The sequence below is a fragment of the Glycine soja genome, chromosome 11 (assembly GCF_004193775.1).
Source record: "Glycine soja cultivar W05 chromosome 11, ASM419377v2, whole genome shotgun sequence".
Lineage (NCBI taxonomy): Eukaryota > Viridiplantae > Streptophyta > Magnoliopsida > Fabales > Fabaceae > Glycine > Glycine soja.
The window spans coordinates 38,581,906-38,590,365 of record NC_041012.1 but is presented as its reverse complement, the minus strand read 5'-3'; the positions used below and the strand labels follow the sequence as shown (position 1 = coordinate 38,590,365).

The following is an 8,460-nucleotide window of genomic DNA, read 5'->3' as shown; positions in this document are numbered from 1 at the left end:
ACTTCCATTGTATCTACCTCTATTCAGCTTGTCAATTCAGAGTCTACTACCCTTGCTTCATCTTCTTCAGAATTTATTTCTATACCAAATTTTGTACCAGTTAATACTTATCCTATGCAAACAAGGTCTAAGTCTGGTATTCACAACCCTAGGTTACATCCTTCTATGTTTCTTACTCATTTTGAGTCTAAAACTATAAAACAAGCTTTGGCAAATGCAGATCGACTTACTGCTATGCAACAAGAGTATAATGCCTTGCTAAAGAACAGAACTTGGGACTTGGTACCATTAGCTCCTAATAGGCAAGCTATTGGTTGTAAATGGGTTTTAAGGGTAAAGGAAAATGTTGATGGTTTCATTAACAGGTTTAAAGCTCGGTTGGTAGCCAAGGAATTTCATTGAGTTCATGGTTTTGATTTTCATGAAACCTTTTATCATGTGATCAAACCTGTTACTATTCGGATCATCCTTACTCTGGCTTTGTCTCATGGGTGGAAATTATTTCAACTTGATGTAAATAATGCTTTTCTGAATGGGTCACTTGAAGAAACTATTTTCATGACTCGGCCTCTTGGTTTTGAAGTTACAGATAAGTCATTGGTCTGCAAACTCAACAAAGTCATTTATGGCTTAAAACAAACTCCAAGACAGTGGTTTGACAGACTACAATCTACTCTATTGTAGTTTGGTTTTATTCGGAGCAAATGTGATTCATCTTTATTCATTTTTTGCCAACAAATACATGTTGTTTATCTCTTGGTCTATGTAGATGATATTATTCTAATAGGTAGTTCAACTTCACTAATACAACAACTTACATACAAGTTTAACACTGCTTTTTCACTCAAACAGCTTGGTTATCTAGATTATTTCCTGGGTCTGGAAATTAAGTATCTTCTCAACAATTCTATCCTTATGACTCAGAGCAAATACATTAGATATTTCACAACACTAATATGGTTAAAGCTCACTCTATTTCTTCTCCAATGGTATCCAACTGCAAGTTGTTTTAACATGGTGTTAATGCCTTTCATGATCCAACCTTATACAGGTCTGTAGTTGGTGCAATACAGTATGCTACCCTTACTAGACCTGAGATTAGTTTTGTTGTCAACAAAGTTTGCCAATTTATGGCTGCTCCTTTGGATTCTCATTGGACAGTGGCAAAAAGGATATTAAGGTATCTAAAGGGCACTTTGTTTCATGGTTTGCTTCTTCAACCTACATTTGTTACAAAGCCCTTAATTATTCAAGCTTTCTGTGATGTTGATTGGGCATCTAATGTGGATGACAGACACTCTACCTCAGGGACTGCTATTTTTCTTGTTCCAAATTAATTTCTTAGTGGTCTCGAAAGCAAAAAGTCATTGCCAGGTCTAGTACAAGAGTATTGCAATATAGTTCAGATTTCCACTAAATTAACTTGGATTCATACTCTGCTAACAAAATTGCAAGTATCATTCACCACTCATGTTATTTTTTGTGATTCTCAGAGTGCAATTTCTATTGCACCCAATCCAGTTTTTCAGAGTCATACCAAACACATGGAAATTAATGTCTTTTTTATAAGAGAGAAGATTCAAGCCAAACAACTTACTATTGTCCATGTTTTAGCTCCAGATCAGTGGGTTGATATTCTCACCAAGCCTCTACATCACGATTTGAAGTTTGTCGAGCCACACTCAATGTGAAGAGTGTTTCTCCTCAAAAATCCCCCCCTTGAGTTTGAGGAATGGGGGTATTTGAGTATGTTGTCAATCAACTGTGAAAACAGTTTTGTAAATTAATTGTAAGAGATGTTAGATTTTGCTAACAGCACCCATCTAGTGATAAGTTATCATAATATAGTGGTAACGGCAGTTAGTTTTGACTAATTGCACCTCCTTAATATTCAAAGTTGTACTTTGTTAGAGTTGGTTAGAATCTGTTAGAGTTGGTTACAATCAGTTAGAATAACATAATAGAGGTCTATATATACCTCTTTTTGTAACCTTCTATAATCAACTTTCGATGATCAATAAAATCAGCTTTCCTATTCTATAAGTTTTCTCTTTTTTCTCTCTTTCTCAGTTTATTCAACATAACCACAGTTTTTCGATTTCAGGGTCAGGGTCATTCTTGTATATCAAAATTTTGCAGATGATGAATATAGAATTTCATTTCATAGAGGCAACCACACATTTCCAATTCCAAGGATAGGGCCATTCTTGTATATCGAAATCTTGCAAATGATGAATATAGAATTTCATCTCAAAGGCAAGCAACCACACTTTTCCGATTTCAGGGATAGAGTCATTCTTATATACCAAAATTTTGCAAATGATAAATATGGAATTCCATCTCATAGAGGCAACCACACTTTTTCGATTTCAGGGTCAAGGTCAAGAACATTCTTGTATACCGAAATTTACCAGATGATGAATATAGAATTTCATCTCATAGAGGCAACCATATATTTCTGATTTCAAGGACATGATCATTCTTGCATACCAAAATTTTGCAGATGATGAATATAGAATTTCATCTCATAGAGGCAACCACACTTTCTGATTTCAGGGACAGGGCCATTCTTGTATACCAAAATTTTGCAAATGATTATAGAATTTCATCTCGTAGAGGCAATCACACTTTTTCGATTTCATGGGCAAGGTCATTTTAATATATTGAAATTTCGCAAATGATGAATATAAAATTTCATCTCATAGCAGCAACCACATTTTCCGATTTCAAGGACAGATCATTCTTGTATATCAAAATTTTGAAGATGATGAATATAGAATTTCAATTGCCATAAGAACTAATAAATATAATATGAATCAAATTCATCAATCAAATTGATCTATTTAACATGCAACCTTTATTCACAATTGATGCAAATGGCCTCAATGATTCTTTAAAAACTACTCCAATTCTCTGTGACTATATTGAAATAAAATATACGAAGATAAAAATAGATAAAAAAAACATTATATACTTAAAATAATATTCAATTAATTAAACTTTTAAAAAAACAAATCAAGAATAATTGTTCCTTACAAATATTATTGTGTATAGCTAAATTAAGACTACATAACATTATCACTTCTTAAAATGTGAACTGAGCAACCAAATTGAGTAGAAATTTATGAATAAAAACAATTTTTACCAGTATTTCACTGCAGAGATTAGAATGCTCAACTAGAGGTGTTAGATATTCCAACTGTATAGATGGGGTATCTTTAAACCTGCAGGAAAAAAAAGGCACAATATCCATAGGAGAAGTTGTATGATTGTATCTGGTGCCAGATGTATGTGAAATGCAAGAGCTGAAGGAAAGGTTGTTTCTTCACCTAGCACATAACATGTTGGCATAGAGAAGAGGGGGCAGAGACAGGATGCTTGCTGAAGAAGTTGAAAAGGGAAAAAATTGAGAAACTTGAGAGAAAAAAGGAAAGAGGAAAAATATAAAGAAAAGATGAAGGAAGAAATGTGCTAGTGGAGATTCAAAACTGTCTCCAAAAGCCTCCATAATTAAAGATATATGATTTTGGCAAAGACATAAGTGATACAAAGACTTCTAACACAAACTAGCAAATGTTGTATGTTAAAAGGACCTGGACATTTACATGCTAATAAGAAAGGTTTTATATTAGAATGCTCTAAAACTAATTTCTACAAATTACTCATAGTTTACTCCTAAGTCCCAACTCCTTTGAATTTATGCCATTACTTCACAAAACCCCCCCTTTATTTTGAAAACTTGCATAAATTTTCCCAAACAGAGCTTGTTACAGGAAGTTTGTACAAAATAAAGAAAATCCAAGGAAACTGAGAGTATTTTAAATATCAAACTATAAACTAGTAGACAGGAAAAACTATATACTTGTACAAAATAAAGAAAATTCAAGGAAAGCTAGAGAATAAGCATACTTTGTATTCTAGTATTCGAAGGACTGAGCAAGCACTTGATTTTAGAAGGCCAAATAGGCTTACGTACTCACACTTTCAGTCATTGGATATTCAACTTCTATGATAGTAAGCTCTTCTTAACTAAATCAACTCTTTAGTGTTGTGCTACCATCCTGAAAAACAGTTTTAAACCATGCATACATAAATTATAAAGCTAATATCATGAACCCACTATAAAAAGTGGAATAAGAATACCAAGATGATATATTAACAGAAAGTAAAGGCACATTGGGCAGTGGAAGGTTTGTATTATACATGAAAATACATGCAATTAGACTATAGTACAAGTAAAACTACTTAGTTGGAAGATATCATTGTGAATAGTATTTCCATGTAACGGCAAATTCCTGCAACCAGTAGTACTCTAAGAATCAATTTTGGACTAACAAAGGACGATGATGAGGGAGATGGCAGACTTGATTCCAACGGTCTGCCTCTAAGCTTGGCAGATATAGTTTAGATAGCACTCGGTGAAGGAACACTGCTTTGTTTGCATCTACAGGTAGAAGAACACAAGACGTTAGCAGCTGAATAAGAATAATTAAACAAAAGAATGAGAGGGAATGCAGTGGCTAAAATACATAACACTAGGCCTGTAAACAATTAAAATTTATGATATAAAAGTACATGTTACTCTTACAGATCAAAATTTAGATTAAATCCTCCACACCAGACTTAAATCTATATATGATGGATACCCATTAGTAAGTGAGGTAAGTTGGTTTAACAAATAAGGCATGTTGCCTACTAATCTTGTCATTTGTGAGAGAACGGGGGCCTTTGGGCATTGGGAAGTCCAAACACTCAAAGTTCTACAAGTTTAAATCTCTTATCCTTTCTGATAAGATACGATGTTTCTATTAATATACTTTAGCAACACAAAGACATTCATATACGAGGACCACCATAACACAAAAAAATCATGTAGACTATTTAATTTGCTAATGAATTTTTCATGTCTAGTTTGTGATAAGTGCATTCGATCATTAATTTCAGTGAAGGTATTAGGCAACAATCTGGAAAACTAATGCAGAGAGAGAACAAAGTGAATGCTTTCTTTTTTATGGCTATTAAGGTAAGAATGCTTTGTTAATTACAAAATCGCCATGCTTGGGGATTACTCATTGTTGTACGAAATTGAATTACTTCATTACTTGTGTCCCAGGATGCAAATGCTACAAGAGCTAAGGTTTACCTTTGTTTTTCAAAAGTCTTTCCTCCTCTCTCGAGAACATTTAGCAATGATCCAAAATACAAAGCAAAAACTGTGCATGTAATTGTGATGACATTGTATGGCATACTGAAATCAGAAGTCATCAAGGGACAAGGGTACAAGTAAAAGTTCTGTGTAAGAGAGAACAGGACTCTTTTCCTGCATTACAAATCCAGATAGTTAGAGGCATGACTAAGGAATACTATATGTATACGTGTTATAAGCAGAAAGAGTGGAGATTCAAATAACCTGTAACTTAGACAACAGTGGTGACTTGCTTCGAGATTTATCAGAAAATTACAAACCAGCATGGAAGTCAGGAAAGCTTATTATTGCTGATGGAATGTCAAATCCTTGATTAACATCTGGAGGGTATTCATCAATGTGTAAGAAGCCCTATGCAGACAAACAAAAGCAGGTCAAAATCCAATTTGATATGAAAAACAAACCAATTTCCTATTCATCCATCCTAAAATAATCTAAAGTGAGCATATCACATAAGGCTCCCGATACCACATTACTATCAACTTTTTATGCCATGGTGACATGTACTTAGCTGTATGTTATAAATGGGTCAACAAGGCCCATATGAGCATAGCAGCCTAAAAGAGGAAGGGTTAAACAGGCTTAAATTTTACTGTCCTGGCCAATTTAAGGGAAGCCTATGAGCTAAATGGGCAGTTCACCTTTACTCAAGCAGGGCCAGAGTTTGGCCTGGCTCACTCACTTCCATCACTACTTTAAAAAGATATAAATATAAATCAAATTGATATTTCATATGATTCCTCCTACTTTCACATGATATCAACACCAGTCCTACATTCATATAATACAATAAGTTACTTATTAAGATTTCTGAGGTTGTTTATAAACATTAACTTACACAGTTCAATGCCAACAAAAAAAAGTGAGGCAAACATTGAGAGGAAAAAGAACTACTAAAGTACAAATGGAAAGTAAAAATTTGATCAAACCTTATCAAACACTATACTCAATACAGCTGACTTCATTTCACAAGGAAATTGGAGAACCATCTCCATCACCCCGGGTGATACTTTGTCTTCGGAAGGCGAAACACGCATTCTCTCAACAAAATCTGTGAGTGCTTGAGGCCTTTCATCAACTACTAATTGCAAAGTATGATAATATACCTTAACATACCAAGGCACAATTTGGAGAACATTAGCTTGCAACTTACACCTTTCTATAACGTTATTGATTGCAACAAGTCCCTGGATCGATTTCAAGGATATTGCAATAGCACCCCTTTCATTCCCACTTCCCATCGAAAATCTACTGGCATATAAAGGTGCATGTGGGCTAGACCAAGCAATTGGATGCTTCCACGTTAGGCCTAAATCAAATTGTTCAGTCTCCATGTATTCTTTGATTGGATATTCATACAGAATTGAGGAGCTCGTTTCCATTTCTGCATGCACCCTTTTGGGAGTAACAGATAATTCAAAGCCAACATTCCTTCTAAAATCCTCAGGACCTGTGTCATTAACAGCAAATTTAGCAGTATTCTTCTAGAGATTATCAAGTTGAGAGACTAGACCTCTCTCAGCATGAAGTTAAACATTACTCAACTTGACAAGAACACATCTTCCACTGATTTTTCTTCCAAATATAGAACTCAGGGACCAGCTTGGTTGTATTGTATCTTTATTTCACTGACATGGTTCATACCTGCTTTCTGTTCATTAGGCTGGAGTACAACTGTAACTGTTTGTTCTAGATTAATTCCTGATCTTGACCCATCTGAATGATCTGTGGACATTGTCAAGTGCAACCGCTGAGAGTGGTAAAAGCTTCTGTAAATAGATGGTCTCTCCAATAAGGAAGACAGTCCAGCTTTATCTCAACAAGGAAGGAGTTTCAACCAAGGGGTAAGATTCTCAGTGCACACAGCTTCACGTGGCAGTGTACCATATCTTAAACTGCCCAAAGCTGATTGAAATGCCAATTCAGGAGCAGAATAAGTGGTAGAAGACTCCACGAAGTTGATTGAAGCACAAAAGAGACCTGATAATGAATGGCTTAAATTTTTCCAAGATGCGCCAACCTAATGTACAGGGAAATCAAGAACTGCCCACAATTCAACACCTGGAGGCTTTGCATTGCAGCTTGATATTGAATCAAATCCACCCCATCTATCATAGTTCCATCGACCTTGCGTAAAAGATAACTCCATTGCTTTAATATGATACTTCTGAACCTGTCCATTAAACACCAATCCACATGTTACGTAGTATATTCAGGAAAAAAATATTATAAGCAATCAGAATGCGACAAATTATATACCGTTGCTGCTACAAGCCAGAGTAAAAGCACAAAAACGTAAGAAAAAATTATGTGTAAGCAATGAAAACTAGACTATAACAATAGAAATAGTGAAACCCAGAAGGCCCATAAGTATTCGACATCACAAAAAGGACTTCCTTACAAACTTTATTGTGGGTAAAAGGCTTTTCTTATTGTGAATAATAATCATATATAAGATATCAGAACCACAAATAATTTCCTTCCATGACATATTTTTATTTGGCATAAAATGCAATAGAAGGTAAATATCCCTGACAAAAACCTGAATGGCATCCATAAAAAATGAAAAGCACAGAGAACTAAAATATCAATGTTTCGTTTAACTTCCATAGAACTATCAAACATGGAATTTTCCTAGGAATTTTATTTCTTTTAAAATAGATATCAAACATGGGAAACTAAGTCTATCGACCTATGATTCCTGGAAAATAAATATTTATCCTCTAACAAATGCCTTCCGAGGGTAAAGAAAGTTTGACCTAATCATAATTAATATCCAAGTATAACTCATGTATAAATTGTAATAACGAGTGGAAAAAATCTGACGCCTAAAAGTGTCTGCAAGTGAAGGTTTCTCTATATGTGCGACTTGAAATGCGAAAGCTGTTGTGAACTAGTAGGAAAGTTCCGAGAGTTAGAACAACAGTTGAATTATGTTTTAAGAGCCACCACCACATCAAATTCCATACAGTAATACAACAATTATGATAAAAAACTGCAAGATAGTTGGTACATTCGTAAGTCACAATAAACAAAGTTTTCACAAATCTCATAGTTCTGGAAATTGTCATCATTCAAGATTCAAGATTCAAGGAAGGAGTCTTTAAGGTAGTCTACATCAAATTCAAAGAATATACACTTTCAAGAACCACTATTCATGATTTTGACAATAAAAGTGCAAGGTCACAAGTACAATTTATTTTGAAGTTCCAGCAAACTAAGTATATCAAATGCAATGTCTCATACCTTTGCCA

At 34.5% G+C, this 8,460-nt stretch overlaps 1 pseudogene; it reads right to left on the bottom strand.

Annotated features, from left to right (window-relative positions):
* Positions 1–4,129: 4,129 nt before the first annotated feature.
* On the bottom strand, positions 4,130–7,409 carry LOC114375374 (annotated as a pseudogene).
* Between the last annotated feature and the right edge of the window lie 1,051 nt (positions 7,410–8,460).